The sequence below is a fragment of the Cimex lectularius genome, unplaced genomic scaffold, assembly GCF_000648675.2.
Source record: "Cimex lectularius strain Harlan isolate CLEC.00 unplaced genomic scaffold, Clec_2.1 scaffold118, whole genome shotgun sequence".
NCBI classification, from domain to species: domain Eukaryota; kingdom Metazoa; phylum Arthropoda; class Insecta; order Hemiptera; family Cimicidae; genus Cimex; species Cimex lectularius.
The window spans coordinates 154,991-178,566 of NW_019392720.1; the positions used below are offsets into that span (position 1 = coordinate 154,991).

The window sequence follows — 23,576 nt, forward strand, 5'->3', positions numbered from 1 at the left end:
CCCCAGTATCTAAAATAATTGGTCTACATTTTTTTGATGTCACAGTAATAGGAAATGAGTTTCAACTTTATTTTTTCACACATGATCTTTGAAATTTTAATACATTTTGAAAAATTAGATTTTTTAATATGCAAAATGACACAAAGAAAAATAAGAATGGTAGCGTATTTCCGGAGATATTTCAATTCAAAGACTAGATATTAAAAAATGTCCGGATCACTTATTTTTTACACCCTTGGGGAAAAATTGCAATTTAACTTTTTTTCTATTACTCTTCGTTTTACAGAAAAGTCGATGTGGATTGAAATAAAGGAACCCTGTATATTGTTAATAACTAACAAAATAATTTTATAGATAAAATTGTATACAAACTACGTTTAGTTTCGTCGTTTTCGATCTTCCAGGTCCTGTCAATCTTTTCTATTTTGGTATGTTCGTTGTAGTTAGAGTCGAGTCATTTTTACTCGTTTGTGTTACCCAACCAAAGATGCGGAGGGTATACCGAAATGACGTGAATAACGATGATAGTGCGACCGAAGCAATCAAACTCTACTAAGCCGATTCGTCACCCCTCAAGTCCTGAAGAAGAAATCGCTTAACATGTTTTACAACCAAAACATCTTCAACCAACAATAGCGAATGGTTTTAAATACTGTGGTGTTTACCTTTCGTCACACTTGGCCATGTTAATTGGGGTTGTAGGTCTGGAAAGGGACGAGGAGGAAGATCGATGCGCTTTAACAAAGAGGTCCTCTCCCCTTCTTTCGACGATAGTTCTAGGTCGAAGCATCAGATTAAAAACCCCGGGGCCGTTTAAGAAGCCGCCCCCACCGGTGACCGATAATTAATTGATGAGGCCAATAAAGACGAGCAGAAAATAGGGCGAAGAAAGCGTTATAAAGTGAGTAGAGGTGGACTCGAGGCATCACCACCAAGACAATTTAATTTGCCCGGCTTCTCCTCCTACCATGTGGCACACCCGTCCACTTAGTTAATTTCGTTTCATCTAAATTAAATTACCCCTCGTTCAGACTCTGTATCTACAATTTCCCTTAAAGAGTCTGGAAGAAATACTGTTCGATTAGACAACCTGTATTGTCTAATCAGTTTGAAAGTTTAATTGACACCTAGAAAAGACGGCTTTGAATTAAAAAATGATTCTCTTCTAGCTAGACGTAGTTTTAAGTCAGGGCAAAATATTAAGTACACATTAGCCTAGAACTCTGGAAAAATTCTAGAAAAAATTCAACAACGCGCGTTTCGCAATGCCCTGCTAAAATATACAGACGAGAATAAAGATGGAGTAACCTGCCATTAATCAAATAGAAAAGAAATAAGTCAAACGTATTCTACTTTTTATTTATGTACTTCTGTGATGTGAGAGCTTAGCCGCACGCCATATGTCGATTTTCTTCTTCACTTTACACTATTGCAAGCGTAATTCTTATATAATTCTTATTTTTTGCCTGGGATAATGCATATCAAAAAAGGTTCTATTGAAAATGGGCATTTAAGATACGTGATTTACACACGGAATCAATATATAATGATAAAATGGGAACTATATGGTATTAGCAAAATAAACTGATACAGTAATGTAGGCTAAATCGCCACCGTCAAAAGCATATTGGCTATAGATGGCTGTAATAAGTAAGGGAATGCGATATCCTATATTCCTACAGTTCATTAAACTAATTGGCTAAAGTTTAGAGTTTTTTTAAAGAGAAATCTATGCCTAAATTGGGCAATGAGAGCCCCATTCAGCTGCCTTATAACACCATTAAGTTAAGGATCCTTAAAAAAAACAACTTTTTTCAAATTAACTCCTTTTGACTTCCAATTAATCTTTTTTTAATTTCAAACTAACCCCTTTGATAAAGCATTAAGTAAACTTGGGAGATGGTATGAAATATAAGAATGTGAAGTAAATTGTTTGTATATTTGAGAATTTAAAAAATATAAAATAACATAGTTGAATATAAAAACAAATTATTCTTCTATCATTAATTAGAGGGTTTTTGAAAGTACAACACAATTTGTCTCCAAAAAACATAGGAAAATTAATTACAATTGATGCTAAAATGATGGAATTTTAAAATCAGGACTCCGGAAAATAGAATTTTCCATAAAATTACTCTTGCTGTTCCACAAGTAAAAAATACGAGCAATTAACCTTGTAATGTTATGTTAACATGTAAATACCATAAACTATTAAAAGAAATGAATTGTCTTACAAAAGACAACGAAAAGCCATCTGTTAAGGAGAATCTACCAATACAACCTAAAATACAGTAGGACTATATAGCTTTAGCGAGAATATTTTTAAATTATAATATAATTAGAAGATCAATATTAAAATAAAATACAATTAAAAGTTATATAAAAATAAAGGATTCCTGCTTTAATTTTAAAGTAAAAAAAAAATAAAAACTGGGTTCTTGCTAAAATACCACATACAAATTAATTACAATTAAAAGTAAATTTAAAACCAATGATTCTTCTATTAATTCAATATATTTAAATATAAAATAATTATTTTATAGACTTAGAATTTATATTTTTTTTAAAATGCCGAATTAATAAAATTATCTTTGGTTTTTATATTTAATTGATCTACACGTTTAGCTGTCATAATTGACCATATTAATTATGTCAATTAATTCTTTTTATCTAAGAACTTGGTTGAGATGAAAAAGCAAGAGACGAGCGGGATTCGAACCTACAACCTTCGGCTAAATACGCCCTTTCTCTAACCACTTGAGCAATCGTGACTTCGATCTACCCGGTCACCAACTCCTCATCTAACTCAACGATCAAACTCGGCGGGTAGAGCCGAAGGTCGTGGGTTCAAATCCCGCTCTTGACACTAACTTTTTCATCTCAACCAAGACCTTAGTTAAAAAGAATAATTAATTTTATCTAACTTTTAAATTTAATTTTAATTAATTTTCATGTGGTCATTAATTTTATATACGATCCCACTCTGTATTTTTTAAATTCTCAAATAAAAGTAGAATCATTTGTTTTGATATTTAGTTTTGTATAATTTTTAATTTTAATTGTAAGTATTTATCATATGGTCTTATAAGAGCTCAATTATTTTATATTTTAAAAACAATTCTCAAAAATACAGAAATATTACTTCATATACACCATCTCCAAAGTATGTTTAATGCCTAAAAAAAGAGTTAAGTCGAAGTTAAAAAAGTTAATTTGAAATTAAAAAGGTTATTTCTTAATTGGAAAAGGTTAATTTGAAATTAGAACGAGTTAATTTGAAGTAAATAATGGTTTATTTGGTGGATAAAAGAATAATGATATATTGGAAAAGGTTAATTTGAAATTTAAACATCGAATGTATATTTTAAAAAAGATTAATTTGAAATTAACAAGTTTTATGAGTAGTTTAAAAAAAGGTTAAATTGAAATTAAAAAGGGTTAATTCGTTGTTTAAGAAGTTTAATTTTAAATTAAAAAGATTAATTCGTAGTTAAAAAAAGGGTTAATTCGTTGTTTAAGAAGTTTAATTTTAAATTAAAAAGATTAATTCGTAGTTAAAAAAAAGGTTAATTTTAAATTTTCAAAACCTTAATTTGAAGTTAAAAAGGATTAATTTGACGGAATAAAGCTATATACAAGGTGAAGGTAGGAGAAGCTCTTAGAGATTCCAGAAACAAATAAATTGGCACTAAACTAAACATTTTAGGCGTACAACATTAACAAATAAAAAACAAACCCCAGCCTTGAAAATGAGCACTGATCATATGACTCAGGAAGTATCTTTGCAATGCCCACATAGTTTTAACAGACTAAAGAGAAAGAATAATTAAAGAAAAGAAAAAACAATAGAAACTGTATACAGATGACTAAAAGCAAAGGAAAGAACCGGCTGTAAACTCAAATATGATACATGTATTAAGCAATATAAGCATGCTATCTTGTGCCTTAGAAAATCTTAAACGAGTCAACTCTGGCAAACAAATTTCCATAACCTGCTATAATGTATGCATTATTCGGTTGCACTTTCAATTGTAAAAAAAAATTCTTTCTGCATAAGTATAAAAATATGTTTAGACACTAGAATGTTATTTTAATGAAGGTGAGAAAAAAGAATTGCTCTAGATTTCTTTCATCCCTTTTACAATTGTGCGCATTTTTGTTTTTACATATTAAATATTTGAAAACAAATCGCACCACTATTATTAAATTCTATAGAACGGCAAAAGGAACCAGAATTGTCGTGTTTTATTATCCGCAATTCCTCTCGAGAGGACATTAAATTTTTCTGTTGAATCAAACTGTCCGGTGTGATACTTAAGGTAAATCGATTGAGGATATGATGGTATCAAAAAGCGCTTTTTGTGCGTCATAGATACTACTCATTGATCATCGATAGAGAAAACACGCATACGCCTTATCTCGTCGATTAGGCTCGTAATGTCCACACTGCAACCTGTAAGAAATGAAAATGCTTTTAAACAAAAAACGAACACTACGCCATACCACAAAACACTCATATTTTCTCCATTTAAATACGCGTTAACATGACAAATGAAAATTACTGATGTAACATTTTTCAGTCAATTATCTTTTTTTTACGTTATATTAACACTTTTAATTTTATATTAACCATTTTTAACTTCAAATTAACTTTTAAAATTTCAAATTGCTCACTTTTAATTTTAAATTATCCCTTCCTTTAAAGTATTTCAAGAATTAAAATAACGAAAATATCACATTAAATTTAATTTCCATTAACACTTTTTAATTTCAAATTCACCCTTTCTTTAACACATTAAAAATTTTAGAAAATAGTATGTAATATAATCATGTAAAAATCCTGTATATTTGCGATTTGTAAAAAAAATATAAAATATTGGGCTCTTACGCCATACAAATATTAATTACGATTAAAATTAAAAATTATATAAAATGAAATTTAATAATAAAAGATACTTCTTTTCATGGGAAAATGTTTATAAAATATACATCTAAAGTACCACGTGATTAATTACAATTATGACAAAACGTTATGTAAAATTAAATATAAAAACAAATGATTCTTTAATAATTTGTGTTGTTTCGTAAATATAAAATAACAATTTTGCAGACGATTTTTTTTTATTAAAAGTTTTTTGAAATAGTAAAAGAATAATTGCTTTTATATTTATTTTTATATAATTTCAAATAAACCTGTTCACAAAAAACAGGAGATGGTATGATATATGTAAGGGTAAATCAATATATTTAAAAATAATAATTCGGCACTTAGAACATCAGAAGACCAAAAACGAAAATTAATTAAAAGTCTCTCCATTAAACATAAAAGCTAACTTCTTCTTTTAATTATATATTATTATACAATTTAAAATAATTGAGTTCTTAAAAACCACAATTTCTAATATTTCTCAAATGAAAAAAGAATCCTTTATCTTTATAATTTATTTAATTTTATTTTTAATTTTAATTCTATGTAATGTCCATATGTACTTCTAAGACTAATTAATTATTTAATATTGGAAAAAAAGTTCAAATATACAGGAATTTTACTTTACATGCATATGTTCCATACAATCTTCTAAGTTTTGAATGATTAAAGAAAGGGTTAATTTGAAATTAAAATGTAATAATTTGAAATTAAAAAGGGTTAATTTGACGGAAAACAAATAGAATTATCATTTTATTATAATAGATAAACGTAAAGTAGATAATTAAACTCTATTAATAAGATAACTCTATAAATAAGAAGATAATTAATATCTTCAATATTGCATTATTTATGTTTCAACTTTCAACTTTTCCAACAAAAATGACTTTTTAAGACAATCCTACGTTCCTTAACCTGGATTATTGATTAGCTGATGTTACCAGTCATAAAATGCCAAAGACCTCAATAATCTGTAAATGTAACAATATTTTTGGTACCAAGGCATAAAGAAAGTTTGAGTAATGAAAAAGCAAACAAATTGACAAGATGAAGCTTCTCAAGATGGACTGCCCAGAATCTATAATTGGGTTAACGAAATCAAACATAGGATGCTCTTTCTCAAAATGGGTACAAACAAAGCAAAAGGAGAAATGAACCAACATGTCGTGCCAGACGTAGAAAACGTATGGTTGTTAAATCGTTTCCCAGTACCAGACATAAATATATGCATTTTAGAATGCCCATTAGCCAAAGCTGAGCTCGATACGATGTTAATTGTTTACGTTTTGCCCGATACTCTGTTCACTTTAGAGAACGTAATTATCTGACTTATCATTGCGTGAGTCCTTATAATTAAAACTTGTTACAAAACAGACTCTATGCGCATTACGTTCTTCTTCTAATTATATCCATAATGTATTTTGCAAAAGCACGACTTCTCTGGGTTATTCACTCTCTTTCTCGTTTGTCATTGTTTCAGCGGGACAATAACCATTGTCGATCCGGATAAACTTTTCAAAGAAGAGGTCTTGTTAAAAATTTCGATCGTTCGGCTTTCCAAATGAATTAAAGAAAATTATATATTCTAATACTGGATTTTTAATTTTTCCTAAACGAATTCTAAATGTATAAAGTTAATATGAAATAGCTTTTGTTCCGTTATATCAGATAAGCCGTGTCTTCCTCCTAATTTCATAAGCTAGAACTGATTTATTACACCATGTTTTCCCTGATGACACTGTCCTGTTTATAGTCCTATCACTACCCTGAGTTTTACCCTGTCCAATTGTAGCCTTGCTTTACCAGTTTTGGTGAGAGTTCTTTAATCAAACGTTTACCGTGTCTGGCACCTCTGAAGTTCGTCCATCTCTCTTTTGTTTTGTTGAACCAATTCTGAGTAGGAAGATTCTATACTTGTTATACCAAATATATACAGATTATTATTATTATTATTATTAATTTTTAAGGGCGTTTTAACGGCTAAGGTTATTATTATTATTATTATTAATTTTTAAGGGCGTTTTAACGGCTAAGGTCATTTCACGCCCTAACATCCAAACCTTCTATCTTAGGTTAGCTATATCTCTTCTGAGTGCTATAAAGCTCTGACTCCAAACATTCACTCGTAATCTTATTTATCCTATAATATATACAGATATTGCCGATATTCCTCTGGCCAGTTTGTCCGGCCTCTTTATTTTTGTATTTGTATTTTTATATTTTTTTACGTTATTTACGGCTATCAGTCTTAGTGGTTATTTCAGCCCTGGTATAGTTGCGTGAGCGGTAAGAGAAGGGGACTACCAGGGTCAGGCATGAAGCCGGTGGACCGACTGCCACCACTGAACAGGGGTAACCGGGCTTCCCAATCCTTTTCTTGTGCATTTAATACATTTTAAGGCTTGCGGAGGTTATGGTTAAACACCATTTATAATTAATTTTTATATAAGGTATTGGTTGAGACAAAAAAGTCAGTGCCACGAGCGGCTTTCGAACCCACGACCTTCGACTAAATACGCAGCTGCTCTACACTTGACCTATCGTGACTTCGAGCTACTCGGACACCCACATCCCATCTCAACCCAACCTTTCGAATTTTTCCTCCTTTTATAATATTTATATTATTGCCTTTGGAAAAGTCCACATCCCTAGGGGGTCCGGGGCATTTTGCATACATTCCTCATTCCCCCTAGTTGGTGGAGTTTAACTATTGTTTATTTATGTTCTTCCATAGACGGCATTAAAAACGTAAACTCTGCTAATAATTAGTTAACATTCTTATGTAAGGTTTTGGTTGAAATGAAAAAGCTAGTGTCACGAGCGGGATTCGAACCCAAGACCTTCGGCTCAATACGCCGCTGCTCTAACCACTTGAGCTATCGTGACTTCGATCCACAACCTTTTGAATTTTCCGATTTTTTGCCATTTTCCAAATGTCGTGTAATCAGGATTCGATTCTCGGCGACATATGGAGTGGCCGCGAGGAGCTGTTAGTGAAGTTATACTTCGTTTTATTTACCAAATCCACTACATTAGTTGTCTGATTGATCAAGTTACTTCCTTCAATTAATTAACATTCTTATGTAAGATTTTGGTTGAAACGAAAAAGCTAGTGCCAAGTACGAGATTCGAGCGCACGACCTTTCGCTCAATACGCCGCTGCTCTAACCATTCGAACACCAACTGTAGGTTGATATGAGGAATTGGTGTCCGAGTCGAACACCGTCACGATAGCTCAGTTGGTTCGAATCCCGCTCGTGACATTAGCTTTTTAAGTTAAGCCATAACCTTGCATAAGAATGTTAATTATTTGAAGGAAGTAATTTGATCAATCGGGCCACTAAATATAGTGGATGTGTTAATAATGATAATGCAGCCATATTCAATGTTTTCAAGAGACGATTAATTTGTTTCATTTAAATCTATTTTTTTAAAGGACGTTCAAAGTAATAAAAAGAAGTTAAATTTAGAGAGTTTTTATAATAAATTAAAATTGCAAACTTGCTGGAAATCAATTAGATAAAATCTATTAATTTTAAGATTTATTGGTTGTCATTAAACGAAGGGGCGGAGAATTACGAAATCTGACAACTTCAAAAGCGCACTTTTAACACAATTGTGTTAATCAACAAGGATTAAGATAGTTATTTATAAACTAAGGTAAGGGGGAAACGGTCGGGTCAGTTAATTAATTCAGTTTTCCTGTTAAAGGGTAGTAGAATAATAGTAGAAATGTAGTGAGGTGTAATTGTGTGTGTGTGCGATAATTCATGTAAACTAGAGGGATTCATGCGTGTATGTACACATCTTGAGACAATGAACAAGGGCCCAGGTTAGTGGCGGCGAGGAAAGCATTTGTCACCGGCCCGACTCCCTCAGTTTCTCTATTAATGCTAATCTGGGCGAATGAAGCGGGCAGACGCGTTCCCAGTCCCCCCAGCGTGCGCGTGTGCTTCCGAATTAATTGCATTGGGTTTTAGGGTGGAGCGGCGAAGAGGCAAGGAGGGCGAAGATCGAGGCCGGACACTCTGCAGTTACCTCTTTACTTTCAGCACACAGATGGGTCCGATTGCCGCCTACTCTCGTTCCCTCAACTCATCTTGTTTGTTAGCGGCTTATCCTAATTCCTAGGCAGGGCTCGTCCCTCGCTTAGCTTCCATCCTGACTAAGACTAACCCGGCCGGACATTGGGCATTCATTCCCGCTCCCCATGCAAGGATTACACGTACACCTTAAAACAAACAGTCCACCCCCCGTGCAAACGCTACTACCTATTACCACCGGCTCTTCCCTCAAATTAATTCACCCACATCTTACTATTCCCTTCTGGTTCTATTCCATCTGGATTCTATTCCATCTAATTGAATCCCTTCTAATCTGATGACCGACACTTTGCTCACCTCGGGACGGCCCCTCCGTCCACAATCTCGATTCGACTTCCCTCTCGTTTATTTACATCTCAGCTACAATCCTAGCCTCATTAGAAAACAAATCCAATTGGTTAAGTTTATCTGCAACTCCTCACTTTACTAATAGTAAAAATAAACAGTACACTTTTTAAATAAAATATTAATTATTTATTTCACAAAGTACAAAAGGCGGAAAAAGTACTTTACAGAAACCGTGATTTCACTATTTAATGCTACTACTTTTTACTCAATGCTTTACGATCTGGTGAGGTAACTTTATACTAAAATAGATAAAATAGAGATAATGATGCTTATATTTGGACGACCGATCTCAGAAAGTTTCTTTTTTTCAAAAACTCTCCAATAAGTGTTACCAAAATGGCTTGAACAATTACAGACCTTAAATATTTAAAAAATTATTATAAATACACCACTGCTCAAAGAGAACCCCGAAACACCTCTAACAGACCAAACGTGCCAGGATTAGCCTACCAAAATTAATTAAATCTACCCAACTAAAGGTTCAGTAGTCTGCAGACCCCAAGAGAAAATCTTACAATCGATGCTCATATTTACATAATTAACATAAATAAACAATTGTTTAAAGAGTACCGTAAGGGTCTATGACAAAGGCCAAAAACCGAAGATGGCAAGGAGCCAGAAACGCTTCCGATAAACCAAACGAACCAGGAAAATTTGACCAAAATGAGTGAAACCTTCCCAACTACGGGTTGAACATCTTCCAGACCCCAAAAGAAAATGTCATAATCGATTCTCACATTTACTTAATTAATATAAATTAACAATTTTTTAATAAGAACCCTAAGGGGCATAAGACAAAGACCTAGCACTGAAGATAGTAGGAAGGCGAAAACGCTTCTGGCATACCAAACGAGCTAAGAATAGATGCCCAAAATGAATGAAGCCTACCTAACTACAGGTTGAACATCCTGCAAACCCCAAAAGAAAATCTCACAATTGATGCTCATATTTACATAATTAACATAAATAAACAATTATTTGAAGAGTACCGTAAGGGTCATATGACAAAGGTCAAAAACCGAAGATGGCAAGGAGCCAGAAACGCTTCTGGCAAAATTTGACCAAAATGAATGAAACCTACCCAACTACAGGTTCAGTACCCTGCAGACCTCAAGAGGAAATCTTCCGAACGTTTCTTTTGTTTAATAATTAATCTAAATAAACTATTATTTACCACCATATAGAGGCGTCGGTGGCCGCATCGGTTTAGGTGTTGACACGGCGCTCCGCACTATAAGATAAAGGTCCCGGGTTCGAATCTAGCGCCCCTGCAATCAAACCCGATATACTTACAAATGGTCATTTTTTCAAAAACACCGGCACCCCGAGTGTTCATATAACCTCGAAGTTGAAATACCCTTGAAAAAAAATTTACCCCTGACCCATCACTATCAAGAAGGAGTGAAGGAGTATGACAGATTCAGAAATAGTGTAGACCGATCTAAATAATGGATAAGGACCAAATTGCAGGTTCATCTCCCCATAGAGATATCTCACTTTAAAAGTTGATAGATAAGAAATAAATTGTCTTACAAATAACTGATTTTGGAGTTTCACAAAATTAGAATGTACACCATAAAAATATAAAAAAAATCATTTTAAAAGGAATAGACAAAATTACTTTTGCTTTAACATATCACTCGTATTATTCGTTTGCACTTATCGTTTATATATTATATTTATAATTTTATAATAACATATTGTTAGTTCATTATTCAGTTATCGACAAATACAATGAAAACAGATATTATTTTACCTTTTTATTGGTGCCATCTTAAAGTATGTATACATTTTTTTGGTCTTGGTTAATTTAGATTTTGTTTTTAAGTTTGGATTTGGCAGGATACTAAGCATCACTGGAATTAATTTAATAGTTGGTTTGTTTCCGATCATGCTGGTCCGTCTAGCCTCGCTGTTCTGGTTCGTCAGAGGCGTTTAGGCGTTTTTTCATACACTTCATTTCAAGAAAAAATCTCACGGTGTAATCAACTTTGTTACAAATTATGAAGTGTTATTTTTAATTGGGGCAAAAACGGTAAAAAAGTAAGTTGTTATAGTGTCAAGGAGTCTATCCAAACTTAGGCCCGAACAACTTCTCAGTCCCATTTTAATTAATAAATTACTATCAAACTTTAAACAGAATTGATTATTCTTTTAATTAAAACGAAGAAGCTCGTATTAAAGAACAGCTGTCTGAGCGCTATCACGCTATAACTTTTCTTATTAATTCCGTAAGTGTGAGAGATAGAAGCGAAATCGCAATTAACTTGGCCAACGGGCAACATGCAATCCTTATCGGCAGTTTCCATGTCACAGCACTGAGTGCATTTTTAAAGGCTGCCTGGGCAACTCCAGTTTGTCAACAATGGAATGCACTATAACCTCAGATCAGTAGGATGAAGGCCATTCTCCTGATGAGGCCGGTTGGCAACGTCTCCTAAACAAAGGTTAAATGCCTCTAAAAACAGTTTGTGCTTGTTGAATTTGCAGTGATACGCCTCTTTGATCGACTTCAAATCTATAAACTACCTAAATCTTTCTGGTTTCCCATATTGTTTATCTTTCTCATCTTGCGCATTTAATCATAACCTGAAACCCAATGTTCTCCCTTTTTTATATAAACCAGAAAAAACTTTTAGAATGTTACGGCGTAAACTATAAATATTTGAATTTATACACTGCTACCGGATATAACACAGATAATTTTTAAATGATTATTCGGAGATCGTGAGATGCGGTCTGGCGTGACGTAGGATTTAGAAAAACATTTTCTTTGTCATACCAACGTTTCGATCTTTATTGAGATCATCTTCAGGGCCTGGTATTTATAAACATTGTTTAAATTTTTCCGTGTTTGATTTATGCGTAATTGTGTCATTCTTTTGTGTCGTGAATGACACAGTTACGCAGAAAACACACACTTTGAGTGAGTACAAATACTTTGATTGGATATAAAATTTTCTAGCATTGTTTAAATTCATTTTTTTCACATCCTTCATGTATTTGTAAAATTTAAACAATGTTTATAAATCCCAGGCCCTGAAGATGATCTCAATAAATATCGAAACGTTGGCACGATAAAGAAAATGTTTTTCTAAAACTTACGTCACACCAGACCGCATCTCACGATCTACTAATAATCATTAACTAACGGTCGCTAAACACCACACGTAATTTTTAAAGTAATCGTAGTTTTTAATCAAATCAATTCAGAAATAGAAAAATTTCCATGTGGGATTTATTTTCTTGTGAAAACCTCGTAAATAAACCGTGACTACCGTGGCGATTGAAAACAGGACACGGTTGCGGCATCCTACTAAATTCAGGTGCAATTAGCGTTTACCTACCAAGTTCCCTCCACCCGGTTGGAGGTGTCGACTTTCCGAACTGTTATCACCGGTCTCTCTGGTTCTCTTATTCTGGCTATCAGTAGATTAAAGTAGTAAAGTTCAAGCTTTCATTCTTTCTCGTTTTTCACTGATCGCCTGTTTTTAATTTTCCACTTATGAGTTGCTTCAAAATATTAATAATTTGTATTAAATACAATATTGTAATAGAATCTTTGAAGATTTTTTTTATGGGAAGGGGTTAAAGCGTGGTAAATACTACATATTTTTTTAATGAAATCTAATTAATTTTTATTCTAAATCTACTAACTTTTTACCTCATTAAAATCAAATGAATTATAGCTTTTTAACTTTAAATTAACCCTTATAAACTTTAACGAAACCATTTTTAACTTCAAAATAACCCTCTCTTAAACCATTTTTTTAAAACTTAGATGGTAGGAAATAGTGTAAAGTAAAATTCATGATATTTGAGATTTGTTTTAATATAAAATAATTAATCTCTTAGAAGATCATATGAATATTAAATAAAATTAAATCCATTCTATTTCGTGGTCCGAGTGACCAAATAACTTCTTTCAATTAATTAATCTTTATGTAAGATATTGGTAGAAATAAAAAAGCCAGTGTAAAAAAAGCCCATCCCGCTCGTGACACTGGCTTTTTTATTTCAACCAATACCTTACATAAAGATTAATTAATTGAAAAAAGTTATTTGGTCACTCGGACCGCGAAATATAATGGATTTAATTGTATTTATTATTTGTATGATCATATCATATATAAAGATTAATTAAATACAATTATAATTAAAAATTATATAAAATAAAAATAAATGATTCTTCTTCTTGTGAGAATTTTTAGGTTTTTAAGAGCCCAAATATTTTGTATTTGAAAATAAGATAAAATGAAAAGATAAATCTTTAGGTTTTACATTTAATTTTATATAATTTTTAATTTTACTTAATATTCATTCTTGTGTTCTAGAGTCCTAAAGAGTTAAATTTTAAATTTACCCTTTCTTTAAAAAAAATAGGTGGTATTAAATATGAGTGTGTAAAGTAAGTAAAATTCGTGTCTATTTGTTATATTTTTAATATAAATAATTATAAACTTATAATAACATTTAACGTTTTAACGTTATAACTTTTTTGTAATAAAATTAACCAATTTGAAATTCAGGTTGGTGGTTATTTCTTGAACTAAAAACACGAATTATTGGTTTGGAGCAATATATTTCAGTTCCAATGCAAGGTTTTTTAAAAAGAAATAATCATCAACCAGGATTTCAAATCCTTTATAACCAAATTACACAAAAATAAAGAACTTAAATTACCACTTTTAAATTCAAATTAACTTTTTTGCTTCACATTTTTCACATTCACATCTTTTAACTTTAAAATAAAAAATAATTATTTTATATTTAAAAACCTCTAATTAATAGAACAATCATTTGTTTTTATATTTAATTTTATTTAAATTTCAAACGAACGTAATTAATTTTTAATAAAAACCCTTTTGTATATATTGTTATTATTTGTATTAATTAACATTAAATGAATGCTTTTTTATTTAATTTTATATAATTTTTAATTTTAAAATCCCCTAAGTTTTTCAACGCTTTAAAGAAAGGGATAATTTGAAATTAAAAAAGTTTAATTTTAAATTAAAACGGGTTAATTTGAAGTTAAAAGTATTATTTTAACAAAAAAAGGCTATTCATCTTCTCATTATTATTTTTCATTAAAGGGTATGTATTATTGCAGTTATTTGTATGTATCTAAAATGAATTTTTTTACGTGGAATTTTTTTCTAATAATAAACTTATTTATTCTACCAGTTGGATTATTAAAATAATATGCGTATGATATTAGTAATTTAAATAGTTAAGTCTTACCGATATTTAATTGATGAAAATGAAGCACCTAAAGTTTGATTTAAAATATTGGCCTAATATTTTTCACTGTAGAATTCAAACCGGTAATATCTCCACCAGCGTCTGACCCTTTTTAACCAAACAAATCACAAAGTGAACTAAATAAAATCTAGTTTTCAGAAGTTAAGAATTACTGTTGATGTAAGAGAAGGACCAAATAACAAAAGGAAGTAAAAAAGACCTCTAACGTCAAGGAGGCTCCTAAAACTAAAATATCCAACGGACAATGACAAAATGGACCTAAAGTCGGAGGAAAATTACGGTATGTACTAAGTTTAACTTAAATACATTCGTTTCAAATAATTCACAATAAATAACAAGGTTTTATAATCGTTGATATTTAGTGCGATTTTGTATATTCAGTGGATTTTGAGATAAGTGGATAGGAGATTTTCTGCCGTTCATTCTATTTATAAAAATTATTTTGGCAAAAGTTGTTTGGGTATATAATTATGCATTAAAGCTATAGTTGATTTTTTTTTATTTAATGATTTGAAAGGATCGTTGGAAATAATGACGGGCGCTATTATCCGATAACAGCGCTTCCCTTACCCATTTTATTATTTGATACTTGATTTCGTTTCATATATGAAAAATAATGTTCGAGCCAATAACGTCGATTCGAGCTTCCGGTCTCGGTCGGGCCAAATAAAACCAATAACCTCTAACAGGGCAGAGTCTAGTTTTAGAGAAATTCCGTTTAATTAAAAAGGATTGTGATCGAAAATTTAATTAAAGTTAATTGCCGTTAGAAAGCTTTGATTTCTGATTAGTTTGAAGAGACGATAAACGTAGGACAGGCCAATCCATCGTAGCGACGATAACGGTCAAGATACGAGATTCTGTTTTGGGGGCGGACTCTTCCAGATGTTTACATTATCTGCATAAATAAGACGAATCAAGTGTGATTACAAGCATTCTTTACCGCTATCGACAATAAACGACGTTTGGCTTCAATCATACGAGTTTCTGGCAGTCTATTGACAAAGAGGCTATCACTTTTAAGATAATTACTGGATCGATAACGTTATTCGTTAATATATCACAATACGAAAAATATTAGCAAGTAAATGTATATTTCGTATAAAAACGTGTGTCCCGTGCACAAACATCATCTGGAGGTTATCCGTCACATCAAATTTCACCAAAATGTCGCTATTATCCAAAGTTAATTTAATCAGTCCCTCGTATCTCATAAAATGCTAATCCCATTGAAATTTAATACCACCAATAGTAATATTTGAAAACCCTGAGTTGCATTTTTTTTATTGGAACCTTAAGTTAACATAATGCAAAATCAGGTTGAAAATAAACTTCTATGAGCTTCCAATATTTCTTTATGTAAGGTGTAACTAAGATTTTCTATTACAGACCCAATTAAATCTTGCTTAAAATTCAGACAAGAACTTTCCATACTCGTAAAATTTCATGTATAATTGATTTTATATTTTGTTTGCTTTACGTTACAAAAGTCAAGTAAATTTCATAGATTTCTAATTCTCTTACCATTGGTGTAATCAGATTTAAAACAGGATTAACATTTTATTATACACACAAGTCTTTATGGAATAGAGTTGCGCAAGGTGGAAATGTCCTGAAAAGTAAAATATCTTGTACATATATACATATATATAAGTATACAATTAAAGAATCCAAAAGAAGCCTTAAAATAAATCCATACCCAAAACAACTCTCCCCCCCAAAAAAATATATACTATACAATTTTTGTGTTTTGGGTATGGATTTATTTTAAGGTTTCTTTTGGATTCTTTAATTATATACAAGTATATATATATACTTGTTTACAATTAATGAATCGAAAAGAAACTTTAAAATAAATGTGTGGTTATTAGTGACCGTTAATCGATAATTATTCAGAAATCGTGAGATGCGGTTTGGTGTGATGTAGATTTCAAAAAAACATTTTCTTTATCGTGCCAACGTTTCGATCTTTATTGACATCATCTTCAGGGCCTAGGATTTACAAACATTGTTTACATTTAACACATACATTTAGGATGTGGAAAAGTGAATTTATACAATGCAAAATATATTTGTATATTCAATATATATATTCAAAATATATATTCAATCAAAGTGTTTGTCTTCTGTGTAATTGTGCCATTCTTGCTTGTCGTGTTGAGAGTGCCAGTGAGATTTTGCTGTTTTATGTTTATATACGATGGATTCTTAGGGGTGGGGAAGGAGGTCGGTATAGAAAAAACCCGACCGCATCTCACGATATCTGAATAACTATAGAAAAGACGTGTATAGAGATTTGTGACCGTTAATCGATAGTTATTCAGATATTGTGAGATGCGGTCGGATGTGATGTAGGTTTCAGAAAAACATTTTCTTTATCGTGCCAACTAACACATTCCACTATTACTAATAATACTACATTAAATATATCAAATACTAACAAACAAGCATACATTTCCATACCATTTATTCAAGGCCTATCACACAAATTAAACACATTTCTCTCGTCCGATAACTTCAAAATAGCTTTCAAAAATTACAAAACAATCCAAACACTTTTTTCCAAAGTTAAAGATCCCACACCAATAACAAATAAATCTGACGTAATCTACAAGATCAACTGTTTAAACTGTCCGGCAACTTACATTNTGATGTAGGTTTCAGAAAAACATTTTCTTTATCGTGCCAACGTTTCGATCTTTATTGAGATCATCTTCAGGGCCTGGGATTTACAAACATTATTTTCATTTAACAAATACCACATCCTAAATGTATTTGTTAAATGAAAATGATGTTTGTAAATCCCAGGCCCTGAAGATGATCTCAATAAAAGATCGAAACGTTGGCACGATAAAGAAAATGTTTTTCTGAAACCTACATCACACCAGACCAAACCTCACGATTTCTGAATAATATGTAAAATAAATCTATACCCAAAGCAATAGAATTGAATAACAGTCAATATTTTAGAGTTAGCTCACTGTTTCTGTCTTCCTATATTCCCTAAGATCCATTACATGTTAACCCCGCCCCGAGGAACAACGAGTACTCTTGGGAAAGTGTATGACGTCTGGAGAGTAAAAGTAATTTATTAGCGAGAATGGAGTGGGTTGAACGCCGCTCCGAGTTATATGAAATACTCTTAGGAGTAACTGTGACCAGACTTCTATGTTTGTGGTTACATATATCACGCTAATAAATTACATGTCTTCCAATGAATTAACGTATAAACAACGCCCGATAAAAACATGATTCTTCGTTCCCGGGTATATGTGACCATGCCAGCGCGACCTTTCTACTCAACTGCGTTGATCCATTTTAACTGTTCTTTTGTCTTATTTATTAGACGAAACATATCTCGAATAAAACAGAGAATCATACTTTGGACATTAGGGACTTTTTTGTCCGATTTGACCTTGGCATAGCCTCCTGAAGTTTTGACCTATGTTCACTGGACACCCCGTATTACATATACATTATTTGCTGTTTTTATGCGATTAAGTACAGGAACTTACCTCTTGCATACGTTCCGTTATATTCATAATTCTAATTTATCATTTTACTGTAGTTAACGACATTCAAATTTGTTTATATAAGAAAATCCAATTTAATCAAATATTTGTCATTGTCGAAGTCTGTATGTCATCCTCATACATGTACAAATAACTGTTTATAATGAATACAAATTATAACATTTTCTTAAAATGTTGAATTGTTACCACAAATAAACACTATCTTTCTATTTCAGAAGGTACATTTAATAGAGGGTGTATCCAGAAAAAAAGAAATTAAAGATAAAAACAGTATNTGTGTGTGTGTGTGTATAAATGTAATATCTAGTTTGTTTTAATAGTAATTCGTTCTAAGTATTAATCCAAATTAATTGGTTTTTCTTTAGATATTTATCGAAAATGCCTTAGCCTTTGAAAACTAATTAACGATCAGGACATTTTAAAGAATTAATTAACTGTTTTAAAAACCTAATATTCCTCTAAGCCCCATAAATGATTTACCACTGGACAATAGGGTTGCGTGAGCTAACTTAAATAAAGAGGTTTAAAATAGAAACACGGATTGACTGTTGTGTAACAAAACTTGGGTGAACAAGTGTTATGAAACGAAATTTGATAACCTCCTTTGTCATTTTCACCTAAGAAATACAAATCCAAACGATTAGTTCAAGTCACTGTAAAATTTCAAAAAAAAAGTTGTTTATTCCAAAGATTGATCAAGTATTTTAGATATTTCAGAGAGAAAACCATCAGTATTATATGCAATAGAACAGCCCTGGGATCCTAGATACTCGCTGCAGTGCTCAAGTACAATTCTCGTATCGGGATCCATTCCTACACTCTTTATATAAAGAGCCAAGGGTTGCACCCTTCACTTAGGTGTGATACATCGAGCAACCTTTCACTACATACAAAAGAATTGGCCTATCGTTAATCGTAGCCCTTCCTCTACGAGACATAACCTCCTAGGGCCACCTATCGACAGTGCTCTGGATACGTGAGAACATCTCTGCTGACCAGGCCCAATTTTACTCTTCTCTGATTTTCTTCTTATTAAAATCACCACTCCTCTTAATAGGTATTTATTTCATAGTTGACACATTTCAGGAGTGAGTCAGAAAAATAAGCCGAAGGTCGTGGGTTCGAATCCCCCTCGTGACACTAAGTTTTTCATTCAACGAAGACCTTACATAAAAAGATTAATTAATTGAAAGAAGTAATTTGGTCAATCTGACCACTAAACATAATCGATTTAATAAAAATAATATTTTTTATAACGTCTTTTTTAATCAATGTTGATCAATGTTATTTCGAATATCGACTTATTTGTCATTGTAATCAATTTAAAACGAAAACTCACTTTTTGTGCTTTTCTTTAAACATGCTGATATATATTACCGAATGATATTTTAAACTCTGCGTGCAAAAAATGATACGTGTTATCAAAAATCAATTAAAATTGTTTATAAGCGTGGTGGATCGTTGGAAGAATTCCTTTTCCGGTAAACGATGTGGAAAATCGTTGCCCCCCCCCCAATTATTTAATCGGTTAATAACGAAAAATCGAACACTTTTGTAGCCGTTAAACTCTTTAATGGTCACATGTCTTTCTTTTTTACGTGTGATTAGGATCGCACGGGATATTTTCAATACCGAATCACAACACGCCAACTTTCAAATATTGTCATTTCTTCTAACAACGAAAACAGTTTTATTTCCACACGGTCAATAAGTGAAACATTGGGTCGTAGTCAAAATTACGACAAATAATAAATAAAGTGCTTTGGTGCAACCATATTCAACAACTTAGCAAACCAAAAATTTAATCCTAAATGTAGGTCAAAGTGAATTTATATACACTGACTGGCAAAAAATTCCACCCATTTGTAATATAACTTGACTTGTATATATTTTTATATATTAATCAAAGTTTCATCGTTTTTAACGTTTAATAATTGAGTCTTTGTCGAAAAAAGAAATAAAATTGTAAATTGCTAAGGAAAAAAGACGAACAGATAAAAATTTTGTTTTAGATTTTTAATTAACATTTCACTATCGCGTATTTCCTCCTCTTGCCATTAATTACATCTCGAAGACGCCTCGGCATACTTTCAACCAGTCTGGAAATGTCTCTTTGCTGGAGGCTAGTCCATTTTTCACGTAGATTCCCTTCAAGATAGTGGAGTTTATCACGAAGTTATGCACGTGCTCTTATTCTTCTTTTGAGGTTATATCATAAATGTTTGATGGGGTTCAAGTCTGGAGAACGGGCTGGCCAGGTTAAGACCCTGATGTTATACTGTTGAAGGTACGTTTGTAATATGGGAGCGGCATGTGGACGGGCATTATCGTGCATTAGAATAGGATTGTCGCTGATTTCATGGAGGATAGGCAACGCATGATGTTCCAAAATTTCATTGAACATACTGACTGACCGCCAAAGACCCTCCACGAAGAACAACCAACTCTGTGCGACTCTCGTTTGAAATTCCCGCCCCACACCATCACTGAGCTACGTTGAAAAGGTTGGCTCTGGGAAAAAAAACAAGCTTCGTACCTTTCATTTCGCCTTCTCCACACTCTTTCACGCCCATCTGGAGATCTTAGAGCAGATAGAGATATCGTAACCTCCGTGGCCATTTCATTTGTCGTCGAGAATCCAATCCGATTACACGACATTTGAAAAATGGCAAAAAGGAGGGAAAATTCAAAAGGTGCGGTTGAGATGGGAAGTTGGTGTACGAGTGGATCGAGGTCACGATAGCTCAAGTGGTAGAGCAGCGGCGTATCGAGCCGAAGATCGTGGGTTCGAAGCCCGCTCGTGCCATTGACTTTTTTATCTCAACTAAAAACCTTAATTAATTGTAATATATTAATTAGTCAAGCGGACCACGAAATTAGTGAATTTAAAAATAAATAAAAATTAATTGGGTACCTCATAAACAGGTTCGTTTAAGAAGATGTGTCAGAAGTAGTAAGTACAAATAGACGTGTAGCATGAAGTACAGGCGATATTGTTCAAATTATTATGATAACATAAATTACATTTTTGACTAATTTAGAGAATGAAAAACTTTTCCAGTTGAGGTCAAACAAATTGCAAGATGGGTGGTTAGAATAGTTAAAATAATGATTAGCGTATTTCACTTATTTATTTGTTCCTTTTCACCTCCTCGCTAGGTCTGTCTGTCTGTCTGTCTCTCTCTCTCTCTCTCTCTCTCTCTCTCTCTCCTCATCTATCGATCTCACACTCACTCATTCACTCTCTTTCTCTCTTTCACCCTCTCTCTGTCTCTCTCTCTCACACTCTCTCTCTTACTCTCACTCACACACTCTCTCTTTCTCATTCTCTCACTCACTATTTCTTTTTCTCGCTCACTCACCTCCTCACTCACTCTCTCTCCCCCTCTCTTCTCCCCCTCTCATCACCCCCTCACTCTCACACACTCACACTCTCTCACTCACTCTGGTCCTCCCTCCCACCCTCTCTCACTCTCTCTCACACTTACTCTCTCTCATTCTGTCTGTCATTCTGTCTCAGTCTGTCTGTCTCTCTCTGTTTTTCTCTCTTTCTCTCTCTCTCTCTCTCTCTCTCTCTCTCTCTCTCTTATTGCATCTTGTTGTTTGTTTTTCTTTCGTGACGATGGGAAAATTGTGAAGATAGCTACTCGTCAGAAAGAAATCGTTCAAAAGCTATTACCTACATCTATAACTAGGTGGACGTCACCCAAATCCCTTTCTAACCTGGAACGAATGATTGGCGTAGAAGATAATTGTTTATTTTTACATTCTTGTAGCCTAATTCTCAGATTAAATAAGCTTCGTACAAGTTAGATATAAATTATACATTAAAAAATGCTACTTGTTTAATCAAAGAAGATAATCGTGAACAGAGACACGTGTTTAATCACGGTGAACAGATCAAATGGCCTAATCAACAATATACTACTGGCCGTCGTCTTATTCTATCAGATTTTATTTATTTTTATCATAAATCGTTATGACATTTCTAAACTTAGACCTAGAAAGATTGCAAAAAATGCATATTCAGGGCTTCTTCTTCTTCTCTAATCTCAATAATAGAACCAATCGATGCAATTAGATGTTAATTCACACCATGAACAAATATTTTTTTTTAGGCTAAATAACAGCCGAAGATGGAGATGTAGTTAGAAACGTCTAACAGAATAAATTACAAAAGCAGATACTAGAGTTTTTGTTGTTTTTCATACCCTGCGGTTAATTAAATTTTATTATTCCACTTTCAACGGTTTGGATTTTAAGAAAGAGGTGAAAATGAAAAGTTAAACCCATAAAGTAAGTAACGTTTGCTGATGCACGCATTCTTACAGTAATTCAGTGTTATGCTTCTAAATTACAACGCTTGCTAGTAACAAAGAATTTTTTGTAGATTTTTAACAAATGTCAAAAATATGCTAGTTTAACCTAAAATTTAGGCTATTCTGTCAAAAAATTATCGATGTGCTAGTGAATTAGTCTGGTTTTGGTCAGCTTTGTCAGCAAAACTCCTTATTTGACGTGAAGGACGCTGTGAAAATTTCAAACGTTGAACTTATTATTGAGTCAATGTTCATTCAATAAGAAGTCATTCGAAAATACAAAGGACATTTCGTCGTTACTTACACTTGAAATCCTGGTGATTTTGGAAAATGTACTTTGACACACTGGCCAGAGGGAAACCGGCCGTAAAACTGTGTAAACCCAGTTCCACTTTCATAATTTACTCAAAGCTGCGGATACACTTCATCATTTGATATTCTTCTGCACGATTTTACAAAATTGGCTCGGTTTGAGAAACGTTGTAATTAAATTTTATGCCATTTACGTTCACTAGTCGCCTATTAGCCAGTGAAAAATATATCTATTTTATTTTATTTTATTGGTGCATGTGTTTGATAACGAATTGTCTCAATCAATGCATAGATCTTAGAACTACCATCATGACGTTCAAGGAACGTTTGCTCAATTAGTCTTTGGTGGACGAAACTTAGCTGTTTCTGCTTTCCTATTTCCCAAAGGGTATCTCTACCTCTATCTACCTATGTCTATCAATCTATTTATTAATCTATCTACAAATCTATTTATCGATCTATCTATTTATCTAACCATTTATCTATCTATTTATCTACCTATCTATTTTCCTATCTATCTCGCCCTCACCCTTAAACTCTCTCACTAACTGTCTTCCTCATGCACTCTAAATCTCAAACTCTCTTACTTACACTTGCTCCCTCATTCTTTTTCTTTCTTTCTCTCTCTCTCTTTCCATATATACATATGTATTTGTCTCTCTCTCGATCTCTTTCTTATTCACACTCGCTCCCTCCCTTATTCTGTCTGTCTTCTCTCTCTCTCTCTCTCTCTCTCTCTCTCTCTCTCTCTCTCTCTCTCTCTCTCTCT

General features: G+C 32.6%; 1 protein-coding gene across 2 annotated transcripts in view; it reads left to right on the forward strand.

Annotated features, from left to right (window-relative positions):
- The window catches only part of LOC106672766 (homeobox protein prospero), a 129,003-nt gene that overhangs the window by 26,955 nt on the left and 78,472 nt on the right, over positions 1-23,576 (forward strand). The window contains exon 1 of one of the 2 annotated variants that reach the window (XM_024226623.1): positions 14,901-14,923. The exons of the other annotated variant lie outside the window; for it this stretch is intronic. The gene's annotated coding sequence lies outside the window, so the exon portion shown is untranslated. Of the gene's footprint in view, positions 1-14,900; positions 14,924-23,576 lie in introns of those variants that run through there. 2 annotated transcript variants of the gene reach the window in all.